General features: G+C 41.9%; 3 long non-coding RNA genes and 2 pseudogenes across 3 annotated transcripts in view; 3 read left to right on the top strand and 2 right to left on the bottom strand.

The window, feature by feature from the left end:
- Positions 1-19,211, bottom strand: part of LOC141753017 (uncharacterized) — a 602,052-nt gene extending 582,841 nt beyond the window's left edge. Inside the window, exons 1-3 of the long non-coding RNA XR_012590374.1 lie at positions 19,197-19,211; positions 18,035-18,755; positions 13,534-17,774 (exon numbers count right to left, since the gene is read on the bottom strand). This is a non-coding gene — a long non-coding RNA (uncharacterized LOC141753017). The remainder of the gene's footprint in view (positions 1-13,533; positions 17,775-18,034; positions 18,756-19,196) is intronic.
- LOC141753030 (uncharacterized) lies at positions 3-2,990 on the bottom strand. Its single transcript, XR_012590377.1, has 3 exons — positions 1,246-2,990; positions 1,078-1,139; positions 3-262 (listed from the first exon to the last, which is right to left on the bottom strand). It is a non-coding gene; the product is annotated as an uncharacterized LOC141753030 (long non-coding RNA).
- Positions 959-5,092, top strand: LOC141752876 (UDP-glucuronosyltransferase 2C1 pseudogene; annotated as a pseudogene).
- Positions 7,799-10,757, top strand: LOC141752885 (UDP-glucuronosyltransferase 2A1 pseudogene; annotated as a pseudogene).
- On the top strand, positions 12,925-20,963 carry LOC141753013 (uncharacterized). The gene is made up of 3 exons (XR_012590372.1): positions 12,925-13,090; positions 13,192-13,343; positions 20,390-20,963. It is a non-coding gene; the product is annotated as an uncharacterized LOC141753013 (long non-coding RNA).
- The last annotated feature ends 1,129 nt before the right edge of the window (positions 20,964-22,092 follow it).

Raw genomic sequence — 22,092 nt, 5'->3', positions numbered from 1 at the left:
CCTTCTCTCCTATAGCATTCTCGTGGTCACTAATCACAGACAGGGGTAGTCGCCTTGCCTCCTCCATGCAACCACCTCTCTGCCTTTCCACAGCAGCATCAGGAGAATGGCAAGTGCAGCTCTGCCCCTGAGATTGTGCTTGTGATGTGATGTTACATTTTGTACCTCTCTCAGTCCCTCTCAGCCTCTCCAGTGTTGGTCTCTCTGTATGTGTGAGTGTGTGTGCTACCATGGCGACAGCCTATTGGGGGACCCAGAGATGCTGTATAGGATGGGAAATGAAAAAAAATGAAAAAGAATCAAGATCCAGCTTGTGTTGAAAAAGCAATTTGCACCATCACCTCTGAATATTTCATTCTGATTATAATCTTATTTTTCCCTTTTTTTATTTTTCGGCTTGTAAAACATGTTGCAACAGAAAATCTGACCTTTGCATTTCTGTTTGATTCTTTTTTTTATTATTTATTTATTTAGTTAATTTCATCTTTAATGTGTGGAGCTATGATAGTCCAAAACACACTGAGTCATGCCACACAATATATTTTCAATCTTAAGAAAAAGCGGTATCTCCTTGTCATCTTATGATCATCTAACGCTTTAACATAATTATGAATTTTCTATGCAGTAGGCCTATAATTACATAGTCTTAAAAACCATGAAGGATTCTTCAGACTACCTTAAAAATAAAAGATCATTCCAGGACACTTTGCTCCTGAAATAACTTTTCCCATCCAGTGAGTGACAAAGTTCCAGAGGCTACATGTGTGTAAAAAACAATCTTGTTGCATCAATATGACAAGCTGCCTTTTTCAATATTGCATGCATGAAACAAAGTTCAATTTGACTTACTGTATGTTTTATAAAATGTGCCTGCTGATACATGAATGATAAACACATGGCATTGACTGAAATAGCCTCATAATGTAATGATCCCATGATCAATCATTAACTTCCTTATCACGGTGTTTGCACTCACACATCGGGCTATGAGTGCTCTTTATACATCCATCTATTGTGCAAACCTCCAACCACACTAAGAAGGAAGTGAATACTGATGACAGTTATAGTTTCACTCACCCCTTTTCCGTTTTGGTGTTTCTGGCGCTGGACAAAGCAGTTCCCGAAAACAGTGACTTTTCCTGTGTGGATGAACGATACATACCACAGTAAGTACAAACGCTCCGTGTTGACAATGTTTGACAGTAAATATGCGAGTTTAATGACCCCTGTGTTAACGGTACTTACATGCTAACTTTGCTGCTCAGTCAGTGGAGAAGTGATCTCAGTAAAGCTGATCCGAGATTGGTGGAAAAGTGAAGAGTAGTGCTCAGAAGTTTGCAGTGTAGTAGTTTGTTTTAAGCTATTATATCCATCTAATGTATGTGTGTGTGTGTGTGTGTGTGTGTGTGCGCGTGTGAAGGAACATCTGCATCAGACCCAATGTAACTGACTGGAGTTAGACCATTAAACAATTTTCATCATTTTTGTGTTTAGAATTTTTTTGGGCGAGGCTTAAATCATGGCTTGATGACGTAATAACTAATGCCTCTGCATAACCCCTCTCCTGACAATTATACTATGAAAAGAAAAAAAAAAATTCAGCAGATTGTCAATTTATTACATTTATTGGGGAAATTTCACATCCATAAAGCCAAGTTCTCAAGGTCTCACCCATCATTAGGGGCGGCTGTGGCTCAGAGGGTAGAGCAGGTCGTCCACCAATCGGAAGGTCGGTGGTTCGATCGAGCTCACATGTCGATGTGTCCTTGAGCAAGACACTTAACCCCAAATTGCTCCCGAAGGCATAGCCATCGGTGTGTGAATGAGTATTTAGATTAGATCTCGATGGGCAAAGTTGGCACCTTAGCAGCCTCTGCCATCAGTGTATGAATGTGTGTGTGAATGGGTGAATACTGACATGTAGTGTAAAGCGCTTTGAGTGGTCGGAAGACTAGAAAAGCGCTATATAAATGCAAGTCCATTTACCATATACCATTACCCTCTCCGTCAGGGTCTGCGCCAGTGCTCATCTGTTGCGTCGTTTAAATCAGAATTGAAAACATCTTTTTAATCTAGCCTTTCACCGTACTTCGTAATGTGTTTATTATGAATGTACCAATTTATCTCTATTTATTTTAAATTAATTTTTTTTGTTTTTTTCCACTGTAAACTTTCCACCTTGTCTGTAAGGTGTCCTTGGGTGTCTCGAAAGGTGCCATAAATAAAATGTATTATATTATCATTTCAACCCTTCAGGACTGAATTGAGAAAAGTACTATGAGTCTATCCAAATTATAAATAATAAAAAAATGTGTTCATATACTTAATTTGCTACAGTACTTTTTTGGATAAATGTCAAATCCCGGTGGGCCTCTGCATTGGTGGGAGGGTGAGCCGTCAAAAAAATCCATCCAAATTCCCTCCAAGTTAGCAAGTTAACATTCTGCAAAAGTAACGCGCAGCAGTAAGATGGCCAACAAGAAGTGTCGTATATACTGTACATATATAATCAACCCTTACCTGCGATTGGCATAGTTTCAGCGGACACGCCCCCAGTGTTTCAATGCCGACAAAACTGTGTATTTTTTTTTTTTACTTGCCGATTTCTTTAAGTTTTCAAATTTAGTTGGGTGGTTAATAACCCATTTTTCTGTGGTGCGACAAACTCAGAACACACATTTATTTTTACTTCACATTTTCACATTTTTCCGTTCGCAAATTGTAAACTTTGAGCTGGTTTTAAAAAAAAAAGAAAAAAATTGATGTTGCAGTGGAAAATGACGGAGGTATACAGTATCAATTATCATGAAAATAAGAAATAGTAGTTGTCCTCTTAAGAGAATCCTGTTTCCTGCAGCATGGACAGCATCACAAGTGTTAAGAACTTCTTTTTGTTTTTTAAAGTTAGTTTGAATTTAACAGTACATTTCCACTTTAATGAGATGTTTTCACCATGGTCAATTGATTGTCCATTGTTTTCCTTCTAGATGAGGCTGATGTATTGCTGCAGTGCTTTGCTGCTGCTCGTCCTCATTCCCAGAGCCTGCCAAGGTGGCAACATCCTGGTCTTCCCCGCTGAGGGCAGCCACTGGGTAAACATGGATATTCTACTTCAAGCTTTGCACTCGAAAGGACACAATATAACTATTGTTCGTTCCAGCAAATCCTGGTACATCAAGGAGAAATCCTCTTATTACAATACCTACACAGTTCAAGTGGAGAGGAGCATAGATCAGAAGTTTATTACAGAAGTCATATCTAAGTCCATCGAATTTGAAAGGAGGTCTCTTCCCTTGACTATCTTTCTCAACATGGCCGTAGGAATGATGGGCGTATTTATCGATGCTCACGCAGCCCTGGGTGAATTTGTATCAGCAATGCTAGATGACCAAGAGTTGATGAGAAACATGAAGGACAGCAAGTTTGACATGGTACTCACCGACCCCTGCTGGGGCGGTGGAGTCATTTTGGCCAAATATTTGAACCTTCCTTTGGTTTATAATGTTCGGTGGCTAATAGGTGAAGAGGCTCATCTTGCTATTGCTCCTTCCCCTGTATCATATATTCCTATAACAGGATCTGGACACACTGATAAGATGTCCTTTTTTCAGAGAGTTAAAAACGTAATTTTGCATCTAATAACCCAAGCTCAAAATCGGCTGGTGATCAAGGTAGTATACCAGAAAATATGTGACAAATATCTTGGGCCCGATAATGACTTTAACCAGTTAAGGCTTAATGCCGACATTTGGCTGATGAGAGTAGACTTTGTGTTTGAGTTCCCTCGGCCCACTATGCCTAATGTTGTTTATATGGGAGGGTTCCAGTGTAAACCTGCGAAACCTCTTCCTGAACACCTGGAGGAGTTTGTGCAGAGTTCTGGAGAGCACGGGGTCATCATGATGTCTCTGGGGACTTTTGTGAATGAACTTCCTGCCGACCTAGCTGATGAGATCGCTGCATCTTTTGCAAAACTACCCCAGAAAGTCATCTGGAGATATAAAGGTGACAGACCAGTCACTCTGGGCAACAACACTTTAATAGTAGACTGGATGCCACAGAATGACCTCCTAGGACATCCAAAGATGAAACTGTTTGTGGCTCATGGAGGAACAAACGGCGTCCAAGAAGCAATCTACCACGGAGTGCCAGTTGTGGGTCTGCCCTTGTTTTTCGACCAATACGACAACCTGCTGCGTCTGAAAGAGAGAGGAGGAGCTAAGCTGCTAACCATTCAAACAGTGGACAAAGACGACAACTTCCTGAATGCCATACAGGAAGTCCTGAATGAGCCCTCCTATAGGATGAACATGCAGAGACTCTCCAGGCTGCACAGAGATCAGCCAATGAAGCCGCTGGATACCGCCCTCTTCTGGATAGACTTTGTTATCAGACACAAAGGTGCAGCTCACCTGAAAGCTGAGGCCTACAGACTGCCCTGGTATACCTACCACTCTGTTGATGTGTTTTTGTTCCTGACTGGAGCTGTGCTGCTCGTGCTTTTAACTATTTTCATTTCCATAAGGTGTTTATACACTATAATGTGTAAACGTAAAGTCAAACGGGACTAATCATTCAAGGTCGTGTCGAGAAGGTAACACGCAAATTGCATAACTCTCACGAAGATGGTTAAGGTTAGGCATTGACTTTGAATGGTTAAGGTTAGGCATTGCCCTTGAACGGTTAAGGTTAGGCATTGACTTCGAATGGTTAAGGTTAAGCATTGACCTTGAATGGTTAAGGTTAGGCATTGACCTTGAACGGTTACGGTAAGGCATTGACTTTGAATGGTTAAGGTTAGACATTGACCTTGAATGGTTAAGGTTAGGCATTGATCTTGAATGGTTAAGGTTAGACATTGACCTACAATTTGAGGGTTACCTTCTAGACACGACCATCATTCAAGAGATATACATTTTGTACAATTATAAAAAAAAATGATTTTAGGATTCATATAAGAGATTGATATAAGATTTGTTTGACTGTATGCCATATTTCCATATATTTTGACAGTTATCAAACAATGGTATTATTCTGTATGTTTTTTTAATTTGTGTGATCATATTTTAGCAAAGTATTTCTATGAACTAAATGGATGTTGTGACTATTTTCATAACCAACACTACAGGTAAAATACTAAGAATTAATGTAAATGCAGTTGTATGTAATTGGTCCCAGTGGGGATATTTAGATTTGTATTTGACCTTTGTTCAAGTGCAATCGCGAGATAGCAGGGGCTCATGGGAACAACGAAAAAACCCAGTTTAAACAGCTAATCTAAGCTGTCCGTATTTACCTAAATGTAGCTCTATGAAAAAACAGTCACTAAAGAGATTTGACAGGCTTTAATTTCCCAGCTCTGATTCATCCTAAATCAATCAGACCTGAAATACAGTATGTTTTATGAATAATTCATGACTTCAGTTTTGTTCTGTGTGTTGTGAGCCATTTTTCAGATTTACTCCTCCAACCAGCAGGTGGCTCATCTGTCTTTTGACACAACTGATGATTTATGTTTACTAAATGAGGTCACTGCAATCAGTTTCATGTGCTGCTGCTTTGTGTTGTGTGACAAGCATTCAGATTTTGAATGTGCTCCTGCCACGCTGAGCCACAGCCTTTGTTTATGCCCAATTTTGCGGTTTGTACTTTTCGTGGAACATTTGCAAAGGAAACATTTGAGAATATTGGATTAGCAAATGTGAGCTGTAAATAATGCAATACATACTACTTTTATGGCTGGATAATATAGGTACTGCAGTCTGTTATACCTGTTTTGATAATAATATGTATGACTTTCTACAATGAACATATTTCCCTAGAGGGTGTGCACAGGTCTGTGCGGGTACTATGATTATACAGGCGTGATCAGTGCCTGCCTTTTATTACAGATCCAAAGCTCAATATAAAGTCAACGTAGACCTTGGAACAAAGATTCAACTGAGTGAGTTCTATTAATTTTTATTAGTTTTACAGCTTGTTATTGTTGTCTTGTAGTTTCAGATTACTTCAATTCTAATATAATGTCTTATGTCAGTGTTACCATGGTAAAGAAGCACTTTCCTGTAGATTACTTTGGAGTTTTGCTTCATTGCACTATAATGAGTGAAAGTCCCTTTAAGAGACAGTAATGTTTTTTAGTACAGCAGAAATGTTGTCAGGAGCAAGGCAGAAAGATAAAAAAAATCAAGAAGTGTTTTTTCAGCCGTGCACAGTCCTGCCTCAACAGTATGAAGCAGAAGTTGTTAGAGAAGATTTTAATGTAAGTTTGCTATTTATTGATTTGTTCCTCGCTTCATGTCATACGATTTTTAAATGTTTTGTTATATGGAATAAAACTGCTATACTGAAAAAACTGAAAAGTAAATATCTTCGGCCTGTTTCATAGCTTTTGAAAGACTTTATAATTTTACTAAATCATCATTTGAGGATTACATACATCAGAAGATGTATGTAAAAAAAGAAATGTGTTCCAACTGCTGAGGGAGTTTTATATACTGTATATATAATGCATGCAGTATATTTTTGTGATTTAGATTCCTCATTATTCAACAACACTCACTGCTTCGTGAGGTGTCTTGTTTTTGCACAAATGTCACACTTAATGTGTCATCGCAAATGTCAAATAAATGTTGTTAGTGGACCATATTCTTTGTGGTGCAAAATTAAAATCCACTGTAATTTAAAGGTGCAATGCGTAAGATCGGTTCAAAACATTAAAAAAATAAACTAACATTATCAACAGAATGTGAAGAAATTACAGTGTTGACGTTATCTCAAAGACATCATAGATGTATTGTGTTGCAGAGATATCTACTGTAATGAGCATGCTAACCAGATAGCCCTGGCCCATCCTGTCTTGTAATACCACTTGTACTTTTTTTACATAATTTATCAGGCCATTAAATAGGCATTATCAGTCATTATAATCACCATAGATGTGGGTCATTAGGAGGCCTACTACGTTGTAAAAGTGAAGGTGAAACTTCAAAGCGACACGTAAAACGGAATGAACACAAATAAAACTACTTTTTTTTAGGTTTAGTCAACAAAACTACATCTTCTTTAGGTTTAGGCAATAAAACAACAACTTATTTAGGTTTAGACAAAAAAAAAAACTGTTGGTTAAGTTTAGGGAAAAACATAATGTTTTGGTTTAAAATAACCACAAACACAAAGACAACTACACATTGTTGGTTTCACATGGGATGCAAACTCCAGTCTCCCGGGTGAAAACTGTGTTTTGTATCCCATCCATCATCCCCGATATAGCACCTGACTTCCACTTCTGCTCCTGTCATAATTACTAGGGTAGCCAGAGGTCGCTGTCGGTGATCTACCATGTGAATACCTATTAGTGGGTGTAGTAGGCCCCTATTGACCCACATCTATGGGGCTTATAGCGACTGATAATGCCTATTTAGTAGCCTGACAACAGTTTAATCGGCTGATATAATTGATGACTGTAAATTTAGATTGTATGGACCCAGTAGTAGAGGTGAATTATTGCCCCCTATTACTTTAGAGCATCCCTTTTAAGAACACAAAATCTTGCTGCATAAATAAACAGAAACATGGTTTTATAGATATTTCTTTGTCTTTGTATTTTAATATATCATTAGTTCTAATACACAAGGTCCCACTGCATTTTAAAACAATATGGTGCACTGACTGTGTGAAAGGTAAAAATGTAAAGGAGACCACACGTATATCCATTAAATAGTAACAATTTCCTGTTAATAAAACACTGCAGCTCTGGCTTATTGCACCATGAGGACTAAGCTTCTTCTAAGTAAGAGTCTTGCAACAACAACAACTGGGTGTGACAAAAAAAAACAGGAAATGTTTTATAGCCACACTGGTTTGACTGAAAGCGCTTCAGCGATCTGCCTTGTGTTGTTTGGGTCTTGACTATCTGGTGAGGAGCTTTTGTTTACATGAGTGCCTGGAAAGTTTTCACCGTAATCTTGACATTTAAAGGTTTTGTTTTCGGTTCATGACAAAAGAGTAACTGATCTTTGCGGAGAGGGTTGTGGGCAGCTGTTCAGCACTGAGCGGAAAAGACATTTGTTTCTAGCTTTAGTGCCAGGTAATGTTATTGAATCAAGTCCATTGTTGACAGATTAGACATTTGATCAATAGGAAAGTAGGTGCATGGGATTTGTTCCACAGGGATTATGTCTTTTTGTTTTAGATGGAAGCTCTTAAATATTTCTTTCATGCAGAATGAACACAGTTCCGGCTGTAAAAACACTTCAGCTCAGGGCGATTGGGGTTCAACACAAAATGCATGCGGAGTTCTTGGCACCGAACTGCACTCTAATTTCCTGAGAGAGGCGGCATGTGTTCCAACCACGTGAGGGCTGCCAGAGGGAATCTTTCCACACAAATAGAGAGACAATTGAAAGGAACATCATTGTAGCTCTCTGTTGTGGGCATATCATCTGCCTTTTGAGCACACATTTCCTGGAATACTTAAGTGACAGCTTCTGCTTTTTTTTTTTTCCTGTTCTACTTGTATTTCAGACTGCACCGATTTGAAGATGTTGTTGTCTTCCATCATCTGTCTTTTGGCTGTCATTATTCCAGCTGCCCACGGTGGGAAAGTCCTGGTGTTTCCACATGACGGCAGCCACTGGGTGAACATGAGGGTACTTGTTGAGGAGCTACACTCAAGGGGACACACTGTGACTGTCATTCGGGCTGCAGACAGCTGGTACATCAGCAAAACGTCTCCACATTACGACACTTTCACAGTGGATATTGGCGGTGGTGGAAATGAGGATTTCTTTCGTCTCTTCGTCTCTGAAGTCATTAAAATTAAACGAAGCAGCAAGTCAGCGTGGGCCCGTTTTGCTTTAGACATGGAGTTGAAAGACAAGTTCTTTGAATTGCACAAGAAAATCTGTGAAGTGGTCACGTTCTTATTTGAAAATAAAGACTTAATGAAATCCTTTCAAGACGCCAAGTACGATGTGGTTTTGACGGACCCTGCTAACGGAGGAGGGGTGATGCTGGCTCACTATCTTGGATTGCCGTTAGTGTTTAACGCTCGATGGACTGTTCACGGCGAAGCCCATTTTGCTGTTGCACCCTCTCCGCTTTCCTACGTCCCGCTTCCACCTTCAGAACTAACAGATCAAATGACCTTCTTTGAGAGGGTTCAAAATGTTGTTTTTTACACCATGAGGATGCATCTGTACAAGCAGGTAGTTGGGCCAAACTATTCTCCGTTGACCAGTCGCTACTTTGGCCCGGATGTCGATTACTTCTCCCTGTTTCAAGCTGCAGACCTGTGGCTGATGAGAGTGGACTTTGTGTTTGAGTTTCCTCGGCCCATCATGCCGAATATCATCCACATGGGAGGGTTCCAGTGTAAACCTGCAAAACCCCTTCCTGAACACCTGGAGGATTTTGTGCATAGTTCTGGAGAGCACGGGGTCATCATGATGTCTCTGGGGACTTTGATTGGAGAGCTTCCACGTGACCTCGCTGACGAGATCGCTGTAGCTTTTGCTAAATTACCCCAGAAAGTCATCTGGAGATATAAAGGTGACAGACCAGCCACTCTGGGCAACAACACTTTAATAGTAGACTGGATGCCACAGAATGATCTTTTAGGACATCCCAAGATGAAACTGTTTATAAGTCACGGAGGAACAAATGGGATATATGAGGCCATATATCACGGAGTTCCGATTGTAGGCATTCCCATTGTGTTCGATCAAGCCGACAACCTCTCCAGACTGAGAGCAAAGGGCGTCGCAAAGGTCATAGATGTTTCTGAACTGGACAGGAACATATTTCAGAATGCCATACAGGAAGTCCTGAACGAGCCCTCCTACAGGATGAACATGCAAAGACTCTCCAGTCTGCACAGAGATCAGCCAATGAAGCCGCTGGACCGCGCCGTCTTCTGGATCGAGTTTGTCATGAGACACAAAGGTGCAGCTCACCTGAGGACAGAGTCCTACAGACTGCCCTGGTATTCCTACCACTCTGTGGATGTCATACTGTTCTTACTAACAATTGCGCTACTTGTGTTGTTGTTTTTTGTTGGGTTAGTATGGTCATGCTGTAGATGCTTTAGATTGTGTTTGAAAAGAAAAGTGAAATCTGACTAACCAGGAAAGATGGAATGATACTTTTTCACATTTGTTAATATTTGCTTACACAAGAGTCAATGTTTCATATTTAAAGGAGTAGTGCTGTGAGTTTACTGCAAGTCACTCAAAGTTTTCCAGAAAAATGTGTACTGTAAAAAATTGTACGTAACTACCAGTTGACTGACAACTTGCAAAGAGCAAAGTCTGTTTGTTTAAAGCAGAGTCATTTTAATTGCTCTGTATACAAATCAGTTAAACATTTACTTTGGTTCTAACCAAATGGAAGTCTGAGAACTCAAAGCAAATGCAAACTACCATAAGAAAGTAGACTAACTTGATGACATGAGCCAAGATGCACATTTCAACTCTTCTATACTATGTTTTACTGTATATTACATGATGCTAAAAGCACACAGTTATAGGAAGGAGCCTGAAAAATAAAAAAAAAGACTCACATTGTCAGTAATTTAAATAAAATGTGCATTGTAAAACTGGAGAAACATTATTCCCTTGTATTTCTTTTTTCCCCCAACTAGCATAGGTTTGCAATAGATGATGGATTTAAGAAAAACTGATCTAAATGAGGATTTGTTGATACCTGTACCAGCCAGCAGGTGATGCTGTTTAGCCATTTATAGTATTCCCAATGACTGTCAAATTAAAATACCAGCTATTTTAAAATGTGGCATTTTTCAGAAGACAAAAGAACACACACCTGAGCTTTGTAGGCCACATAACAACATTAGTTGGTCACAACATCCAGGCATGTTGCTGTAGATGTTTATAGGGGACTGAATTATGGACTTGCAATAAATAAACAATTTAAACTGAAATGTTAATCTGAACCTTTTTTTTGTGACTAAACATTTGTCACACAGAAACACAATCCTGCTGTTCTCAAAGTGATTTTGTTTTCCAATCATTTAGTCTTGTCACTGCTTGTTGCAACTTATACTCCCCCTTTTTACTACTTTCTTATCACCTGTGCGTTTAAGAACATGAAATTGCAGTAACAAAGTCCTGCTCCGGTTGTAACCTGGAAGGAAGAACCCGTGTTCTGCTCTCTGGCAAAGGAGAATATTGAACAAAAATAGACTGGACGCTGTTGGATTTATTATGTACAAAAGTGCTTACAATGACCTGAAATAACCTGATTGTTGGATTTGTTGTGCATGAAGTGTTTGCGAGGACAGGGAGGATGCACGTTCTGTTCTTTTTGCAAGGTCAAAGAGAGAAAGGAGTCAAGCCCGGGCCACACAGCGCGCATCATGCTCGCGTGACGGCAACGTCGCGTGTTGTTTTTTATTTCGGCGTCCATGTTAACAGGTTAGAGTGGACACACTGCCCGCATGAGACGCACGTCAGACGCACGTCAGACGCACGTCAGACGTGCGTCTATTTTATAGAATAGAAGGCTCGCCTATTTTTCACGCTTGCCTTACCTCTCGGCTGCGTCTCCCAGCAGCAACAGACAGTGAAGGTGATCTATTGACAGTATATGAGCAAGATTACTACAGTTTCCATGTCTAGACATCTGTAGAATATGTCACTGACCATCAATATTTTACACTTCCTATCTAGATTTCAAAATAAAAGTCCTCTAGCGTTTTTAGTGCACAGAATCATTCATTCATTAACACAATGCTTTTATTCTGAAATACTCTAAATAAAGCAGTTGTCTGCTTGCAGGTTTCCATCAAGTTAATATAGTACAGGCTTTTAATTATGTAAACACTGTAGTAGTCATAGCAGAAACCCTACATATGCTATACATATAATAGACTGGGTTAATAGGTTATAAGAACATCAGGTGATAGTTGGCAGTATTTTTCCGATGCGCTCTCTCTCTCGCTCTCTCTCTCTCTCTCTCTCTCTCTCTCAACAAACACCACGTAACTTTATTGTTCTTTCTTTTAGAGGTGTTATTTAATTTTTTTAAAGATATTTAATAATAATTTTCGTTTTCTAAAGGTTAACAAATAACGAAACTGTTTATTTTGCTTTGTTTTATAATAATAAAAAAGAAACACTTTACTTATATTTATCATTCTGAAATACTTCAGGTGTTTTTCTCCATCAAGGCGCAGTTCAGCAACAAGGTGGTGAAAAGCTCCAAGTTGCCTGAGATGTCGGAACATCAGCATTTATAATGTAAATTGCTGTCCCGCCCCAGATGTAAATTAAGTCGTTTTCGATAAAAGCCGCAACCTGGAATGCTGTAGAACAGGAACCCGAAACCCCCTGGAAATGTTGTTTAAAACTGTGCCAGTCAAAGTGAAGAGGGATTGCTGTAGGCTCTCTCTTACTACTAATGTATTTATTTATTTTTTTGTATTAATATATAGCCCACAGAAATCCCTCTTCACTGTCAATGAAGAGGGATTTATATATATATATATATATATATATATAGCCCATAGAAATCCCTCCTCATTGTATATATATAAATCCCTCTTCACTGACAGAAAAGAGGGATTTATATGGGCTATATATTAATATTTATGTATGAATTTATTTGCTTGTTTTTAATAATATTTACAAATTACCACACAGTTCTTACCCTTTTTTGTCTTAAATAAATATAAATCACATTTATTATGAAGTTAAATGGCCATTAAAAGGCAAACTCTATGTAGAAAGAAAGGGCTGTCAGCAACAGCAAAAACACAGCTGACAGGTAGCTCCGGGACGCTCCCGAGACGTGGGTAACTCGCGTCTAGTGTGAACACCCTAGGTGGGCATGACGCGGCCACGACGTGACGCTGCCGTCACGCGAGCATGATGCGCGCTGTGTGGCCCCGGCGTCAGAAGGAGAAACAAAGAAGAAGATATGCAGCAAAAACATCACATGCCATAATCTCATGAATATTACTATTGTGTAAACCATGAATAGGCTGGATCAGGGATAGCTCGGGGTTCAGACTTCACGAACTGACCCATGCACTGTATGTTGTCAGGGACACGTTGATTGGATCCAGATATCTGTAAACTCTTTTATTTTTACTTATGCAACATTGATTGTTCGGAATAAATTGAATCATTATGCTTTAACTCATCTGTTTGGAAATTCTCTTTGTCACACAAGATTAACCAGCACGTAACTGGGCCTTGACCTCTTGGAGGTAGAAGGCCAGTTCCTTCAATTGGTGACCCCGACGTGATCTTCGGCATTGAGAAGCGTGTCCAAAGGACGGACAGACCGGCGAGAGAGAGAAAGGGATCCCTGAAATCTTAAAGGTAAGCAGAACCTGTTGTATCGAACTCTGCATATTGGCTTACTCTAGATTATCTCTCTTGTTGTGCTGAATCTCCTTTGTAGTGATAAATGTTGCAAAAGTAAAGACTTTCTGTTAAAGCGTTTGGAACGCTGCGCTTGGAGCGCTAGAGTAGTGCGCTTGGAGCGCTAGTTTTTAGTAACGTCTGGGACGTTAGAGAAGTATTTGGAACATTAGAAAAGCGTTTGGAACGCTGCGCTTGGAGCGCTAGAGTAGTGCGCTTGGAGCGCTAGTTTTTAGTAACGTCTGGGACGTTAGAGTTTAGTAAAAATAGCGCTTGGAGCGCCTGTATGAGTAGTGCGCTTGGAGCGCTAGTTTAGTAACGTCTGGGACGTTAGAGTTTAGTAAAAATAGCGCTTGGAGCGCCTGTATGAGTGTACATTAATAACTAGTATTCAGAGGAAAATTAAAACTTACTGTTGATACTGGGCCAACATCGCTGGAACATCAAAGTGTCCAGTAGAAGCTTATGTTGGTAGGATCACAGCGAGGGGCATAGCGACCCATTTACTCTGAATCTAGTTACTGTCATAAACTGAATAAACCTGTGTGAAATAGTACTGGACAGAATGGACGGAGAATTTGACAAAGACTGTGAGGAACGGGGTGGCTGTGGGCCTCCCCGTTTATCATTTGGACAGCAATGGGCTAAAGTCAGGACCAATGTAATCTGTACATTTGATCCCAAGACTAGAAATAAAGAGACTCAAGACCTAGATGAGTGGTATAACATGACAGTGAAGGAAGGGCATTTTCCAGCCACGGGAAGTGAAGCCAAATTCATGCCAGTGATGAGAGCATTAATACAGGTGGTTCATAGAAAGCTGCTGCAAGCAGGACAAGACAAAGAAAAGGGACATATGTTTGTAAGGAGGAAATTGAGGAAGAAAGAAGACGAGTTGGCAAGTAAATTGGTAAAATATAATGTGATACAGATGGCTGCACTATCAGCCTTAGGCAGCCAGACGAAAGCCACCCACGCAAAAACCGCTGAAGCAAAACCACTAGTGAAACCCTCACCCAGTCCTAGCGCACCCCCACCACCAAACCCACATACTAGCCAGCCGCCACATTACATGTCCCTCCATCAGCAGTACCCACCTGGCCCACATCCCAACCCCCCTCCTTATCCTCCTCCTACCCCTAGTCCGGTACCAACCCCACAGGACAGTGATTATACAAACAAAGTTATGGCACCATTGTTTCAAGTGTTAGGTGGTACTTTGGAACTAGAAGAGGAAATAGAAAAAGAACGAGGAGCAGGTTCAGCCTCAGAGGCGGGTAGTATGTCTGATGTAGCCAGAGAAATAGACAGGCTAAGGGAAGAACTGAGAGATCAGGCTGAACAATACAGGTTAGGACAAGCCATGTTACCACCAGACTCGCGTAATGGAGGCGTAAGAAGGAGAGCTCAATCTACCCCTAAACCCCACACAGAGAGTCCGAACATAGGTGATTGGATGCAGAGAACTGAGAGAGACACAGAGAGACCCCGTGCAGAGTATCAGGATGTTCACACTAGTGGAGAGGTAGATGAGGACGCTGATGACGAGGCTAGTAGAGCAGTAGAGGAGGGTGATGATGATGAAGACGAAGACATTCCTATCACTATAGAGGGAACCATGAGAACGCACTCCAAAGGAGGGATACATAGGAGACGGGAGGGTGGGGACGAAGAGGCGAGACCATATACACCCCCCAAAACTAGGTCACATAAAGTTTATCGAAAGTACGAAGACAAAGGTGACAAACAGAGGAGTCAGTGCGTTGGCATGTTTCCCATTGTGGCCAAAAGCAACGGTAGAGACGAGTACCAGCCGTTCACCTTAGGTGACGTTCAAGCACTGAGTCAGCTCCTCCCAGGAATTCAAGAGGGAGGCGGAGTGTGGCTCACGAGCCTGTATAACAAGACCCGAGGGAAGACTTTAGCTATGGGCGATCTCAGGGCTATTTTGGGTTTCTCGGTTTCGGACTGGGCACTGAAAGAATTAGAAGCAGCGGCCGGAACAGTCCAGGTGTTAGATAGGAGCCCCCTTAACCCCTACGCTACCTCCTTCGGTAATGCTATTAGACAAAAGTATCCCATACCAGCGGGCAAGCTCCACAGCTTGGTGTTTAAGATTAAGAACGGGGAGAGCGGACGCACGTTCATAGAAAGAGCAAAGACAGAGTGGGTGGGGGCTACGGGGGTGAACCCAGATAAAGAATCACAGCAGCCTCTGTTCAGAATAGCTCTGTTAAAACATGCTCCGGAAGGAGTTAAGAGAAAGATGCAAGAGAATCCAGATATGGCAGGGGCAAAATCATCAAGATGGGAAACACATTTCTGCCATCATCAGGATGCAGAAACCATGGAGGAGGAAGAGGAAAATGAGTCATTAAAAGAGATGGTAGCTCAGTTGACTAAATTACAGTTGGCAGATGCACGGACTCGTGCGACAGATAAGAAAAAGGGAGGGAAAGAGAAAGATACCCAGATGGCTCAAATTGTAACACCAGCTCCAGCCCCGCCACAGAATCCTTATCCACTGCAAGGCCCGCCACAGGCTATGTATCAACCCCAGTATCATGTTCCTTACCAAGCTGCCCCATATCAGCAGCCCCCTTATCATGGAGGCCGGAATAGAGGCAGAGGGAGAGGAGGAGGAGGCAGGGGGAGGGGGTATGCCCAACCGAGAGGAGGGAGTTGTTTCATCTGCGAAAGCCCGGATCACTGGGCACGTGACTGTCCTCAGAAACAACAACAGCAGATGAGAGGGCCTCCACAGCAGTCATATCAGCCAACAATACAGACTCCACCAAACCAACAGCTAGCTCCAATGCAGGCATACAGCGGGTACTCTGCGCAGGGACCTTCACCTGGTCCATATACACCAGGAATGTTCCCATAGGGGTGCCCGACGGAGATGGAGGGGCAGGGGCTGGCAGAGCCCTGTCTCCAGTTGACAGTGAACGGAAAACGAAGATGGTTCATGGTGGATACGGGAGCACGTTACTCCACCTTAGCTGAACCTATGTGTTCCCTTTCCTCTCACTATGTTTCCGTTTTGGGATTTTCCGGCACTGAACAAAGACTGCCTTTTACTGTTCCCCTTCCTGTCCGGCTTGGGAGACAGGTGATGGAGCACCCCTTTTTGTATGCACCTGATTGTCCACGTGATCTCCTGGGAAGAGATGTTTTGGCAGCACTGGGGGCTTCTGTACATTGTTCACCAGAAGCTGTGATAGTGAGTTTCCCCGGAGGAGAAGAAATGGTGTGCTCCTCCCCCTCCAGTGCTGATCGCATGTGCATGTTGAGTCCTGATACCTCACCTGATGCCCCACCACCCTGTGCAGACATATATTGGGCCCTGCTAGCTGACAGAAACCCTCTGATTGACTTTTACAACATGTGGCAACCATGGATTAGGGCTCTACACCCTTACCTCCCTGTTCCCGATCCTCCCCACTGCACTCTGAATTATGACAGAAATAATGATCTTATGTATCAAGATGAGTTCCAACAGAACCTGTTAGATACAACCTGGGGGATAGGAGTAAGAGATGTTTATATAGCACCAGCAGGAGTAGCAGCCGCAGTAAAACTAACCCCAGCACAAGAACAATGGTATCGCATGTCAGAAGAAGCTGTTCCCCATGTGTCCCTAGCCATAGCTCCAAAACATCAGGCTAAAGACTTAGGCCCCATGGTTAAAGCAGCAGTCGCTCTGACAGACTGGGTTCCCACTTCCCTTTTGGGGGTTTCAATCTCACCATCCTCTAACATATATAGACTCTCCTTTTACAATGCAGTGTCAGGTATTTGCAAACATGAGTTACTAACACGCCACCACGGTAGGGAGATGTTAGATGGTGAAGGAGCCACTTCCATTTTGGCAACTCTCCCTTCCTCACTGTGGTCTACGGGCCCCTTTGATGTTGGCAGGTGCAGCATGGAACCGGTAACTTTCGAGATGAATACTTACTGCCCTATCTGGAGACCTCAGTATAAGCATAAAGTGGAAGCAGCCCAGGGTATCTCCCCTACGATTGAAGGACTGATAAAGGCGGGAGTATTAAGAAAATCTTACTCTCAGTGGAACACTCCCATTTTGCCAGTAATCAAACCCTCCGGCTCATACAGAATGGCTCATGATTTAAGAGCCATCAATGAGCTGGTTTTAACTCCTGTTACACCAGTACCGAACCCCCACTCTGCTCTCTCAAAGCTCACCCCACCTCATACATCTTTCACATGTATAGATTTGGCTAACGCCTTCTTTTGCCTGCCCTTAGCAGATCATTTACAGGACATTTTCTCATTTACATATGAAGGCCAAAGGCTGACATATAATGTGTTACCACAGGGGTTTATACTCTCCCCCTCTATTTTTAACGAAACCTTGAGAACTCACTTAGCCGGCCTTGAACTCCCTGAGGGGTGTTGTATTGTACAATATGTAGATGACTTGTTAGTGGCCACACCCTCGGCTGAGGTATGCCTGTCACTAACTCATGCATTGTTATTGAGGTTACATAACTGGTTACAAAGTCTCAAAGGAAAAACTTCAGTGTTGCCGCACACAAGTTTCGTTCCTAGGTAGAATGGTGTCACCAAAGGGCACCGCAATGTCTCCAGCTCATCGTGACTCAATACTCTCACCCCCCTCAGACAGACCAAGATCTTACAAGTACTCTCGAAACCACACATCTCCTTTGTACATGAGGGCTGTAATATGGCTGACAATATGACTGATGGCGAGAAGCACTTCTGTGCAGAAAAATCGCTGCCCTTTGTAAAACTAAGGCTGGACTTAGAAAACTCCCCTTTAACGGAAACTGACCTTAGCTTATTTACAGATGGTTGCTGTTTCCGTCATCCCACCGAAGGGTTAAAAGCAGGTTATGCTGTGGTGTCTATGAATACAGCAAAAGAGGAACCATGTACTCTCGGTCACGGTCCTCTTGATGGGAAACAATCTGCTCAGGCAGCAGAACTTACGGCTGTAGTTTGTGCTCTGCGGTTAGCGGAAGGGAAGGCAGTGAATATTTTCACAGACTCTGCGTATGTGTGCAATGCAATTCACAGAGATATGTCTGGCTGGGTGCAAGCGGGTTTTAAGACTAGTCAGAATAAACCTATGGCTCATGAGGAGTTGATGAAAGAGTTGTTGGAGGCAATCCAGTTACCACAGAGGGTAGCTGTTAAATCGGACAAGGCGATCTGCTCTTGACTATTACTTTGCTGGGAGGATAGGGTAATCACCGTGGGACATCAGTAAAAATGCTCTTGAGATGGATTTGTCTTCAGTGGACTTTATTATAAACTTCACGCACTGTGCATTTATACACTTCAGACAGGAAGTATAGTGTCCTTTTGGGTGTGTGTGTGGTTCTGTAACCAAAGAAATAAAGACTTAAATGAATATCAATTATATGTGAAGCATTACACACAACACTGCAGCACTACTCCACAGAATACAGAATTATGTATATAATTTCACCATATAACTAACATTACTAACATATATATAATAATAATAAACTGTAATCCTTAATACTCTTACAAAGTGCTATCAATTAACAGGATAAACAACTTTATAGCTAATAAAATAACATTCAATAATATGCACTATCTCTTATGAACACATGGCTATATTAGGCTTCTAAACATCACCATTTCACTCCATAACAGTACATACAGCATCGCTACACATTGCATGAAACATAAACACCGTCGATACAGAGCTAACTCTGCTAACGAGCATGGCTAACAATTATGCATCCCTTATTTGGCAACTTAAGACATATACCCAAACAGAGAAAGGAAACTTACTTCTCAATGGACGCACACAGGCTCTCACTGTCCAAAATGTCCAAACTGTGCCGTACTAATTACGTAGCTCAACTACTGTAACAGCTCACTTGACACGCAACTCTCTGGAGCAACAGAAAAAGGAGACGATTTACCTCTGCTACGGAGGATTGATTGACAGGCTACTCAGCCAATAGAAATGCGCCGTAGGCGGGACTTAGCAAAAAGATAGGTAATGATATAAACCAAGGCATAGATATTCAAGCAACATAAACTGAGGTGGATAATACATGAAAGGATATGAAATCTTCTTTACAGTAGCTGTGATCAAAGTGAAAGGACACAGTCAAGGCACTGATTTAGAGAGTATAGGAAACGAAGCAGCGGATGCAGCTGCTAAAAAGGCGGCAGGGTATTTACCTACTATGATGGTCATGACCACAGCAGATCTCGGTTCTGAGATAACTGATTTCTCCATCATACAAGCTCAGGAATCTGCCACAGCAGCAGAACGAACCATCTGGGAAGATAAGGGAGCTATAGAACAGTTTGATGGTATATGGTATAACGGAGATCAAATAGTTATGCCCCCCTGTTGGATGTCCTCAATATTGACTCAGACTCATGGACTTGACCATAAAAGCCACAAACAGATGTTACGAGATCTCCGCCACTGGTGGATTCCCCGGAAACATGCTACTATAACTGACTTCTTGACTAAGTGTGACGTATGTAGTACATGTAACATCAGACCTACCATCACTCCTAGGGCAGGAAAACATCCTTCTCCCACTGCCCCGGGACAGGAAATCTTTATGGATTTCACAGATATGGGAGTAAGGGCTGGGGGGAAAAGATTCCTCCTAGTAATTGTGGACGCATTTTCACGTTGGGTGGAGGCCTACCCTACGGGAAAAGAGGACGCAAAATCAGTCATTAAATGTCTGGTGAATGAGTACATTCCGAAACATGGGTTTCCTAAATTGATCAGGTCAGATAATGGTTCACATTTCAAAAATAAAGACCTGCAATCTGTCGAAAAGGCTCTGGGACTACAACACAAATTTGGCACTGTGTATCATCCACAATCACAGGGTTCACACCATTTGAGTTTACGTGTGGCCGACCTTTCCCAGGGCCATCCCAAAACCCCTCTCCCCTTCCTGACCTCGGTTACAGACCATACTATTTGAAGGTTAATGCTCTTGTGTCAGCTCTCTCCTATACAGGTGACAAACCTGTCACCCCTGTCACAGAGGACGTTCCAGGACCTGACCCTGGACCCCCGGAACACCTTTGGTTGAAGGTGTTAAAGAGGAAGTGGTCGGAGCCACGTTGGACAGGCCCACACAAGGTTCTGGCCAGAACTGCAACAGCTGTGCAGCTTGAAGGAAAAGGACTCAACTGGTGGCACCTAACACAGTGCTCCAGCAGCAGGACAGGACCTGAAGCAGAGGAGGCAGCCCCACAAGGAGCCCAGGCTACGTGAAAAGAGGGTCACGTATAATTTTTTATTTTTCATATACTGTATAAACTGTGACTGTGATGAGATACACATAAGGGAAAGAAGGTTACAAGGTCTTGCCTGTATTTACAGTTAAATCAGGCTAACATGGTTGTTTAGGTGGACTCATCTAGGTGGTTTTTGAAAAACATTATATATCACATTGTATTAAAACTTGTTGCTTAGAATAAATGCTAAAATAGATAAAAAGAGGAACCAGGGGTGGGGAGAATCCACCAGAGAGAAGTTTCACTTCCTTTCCCAAACCAGTATAAAATAGGACCACCCGGATAAAAGTTTTCAGTTGCGCGCAGGAAAACAAACTAGAAGCATCATGCAGTACGGCAAACTGCTAGTAGCGTTTGCTGTAGCATTTGTGTTTACCTCTCTTGTCCTCGTTCTTCTGTACAAACTTTCTTAATGTGATTTGTCATGTATTTTAAATGTTTTCAGCTATAATGTTTTAATATTATATATATCATATATGTTTAATGTTTTCATTTCATATTACTATCTTAATGCAATTCATCATGTATTTTCGTGTTTTCAGTTACCATTTTAGTTATTCATGATAAAAGGAGGGAATGTGAGAGAAAATACCATGACCCTTGTGTAGAATTTGTGTACTCAGATAAATCTGAATAACCTGGGAAAGCACAGACTGTACTAGTTTAGATACATTACTTATCATCCTCGCCTCTGCACTCTGCTAAAAATAGCTAATCACAAGTAACTCTTTAACAATAGACAATGCTTTCACTCAGAAGCAGGGTGGAAGGTGTGGGCTACAAGGGGGGGAAGGCTAAACCAAGATTATAAAGAATGATGTAGTGAGGTAGCTCCCCTAATGAATATAAACTAGCTGACCAAATAGCTGCAGGCTTTGAAAACATATACCTGTAATAAGTGCTCTGATCCCTATCACTCCTAACAAAAATGTTGACCGCATTAACTACATCCACTATAATGTTCTCCGTTTGACTAATCTAACCCGTGATGCAATTGCCGGACTAGCTGAACAAATGGCTCCTACGTCACTGATGGTGATCCAAAATAGAATGGCATTAGATATGCTGCTGGCAGAGAAAGGCGGTGTATGCTCAATGTTCCAAGACTCATGTTGTATTTTCATCCCTAACAATACAGCGCCGGACGGGACTGTAACTAAGGCGCTAGAGGGGCTCCGGACGCTGTCTGAATCCATGCACGATGACTCAGGTATCAACAGCCCCATTAACGACTGGTTAGACCGTACCTTTGGGAAATGGAAGTCCATGGTGGTATCTCTATTCTCCTCAATCCTTGCTGTGTGTGCATGCTTAGTATTATGCGGTTCTTGCTGTATTCCATGTATTCGCCACCTCACTGAGCGTGTGATTATTTCTGCTGTGCAACGAAAGCATCCGGATGCAC

Source organism: Sebastes fasciatus, chromosome 2 (assembly GCF_043250625.1).
Source record: "Sebastes fasciatus isolate fSebFas1 chromosome 2, fSebFas1.pri, whole genome shotgun sequence".
Classification (NCBI taxonomy): Eukaryota; Metazoa; Chordata; class Actinopteri; order Perciformes; family Sebastidae; genus Sebastes; species Sebastes fasciatus.
Note: the sequence above shows the minus strand (reverse complement) of the source record. Positions and strands in the feature narration are given on the sequence as shown.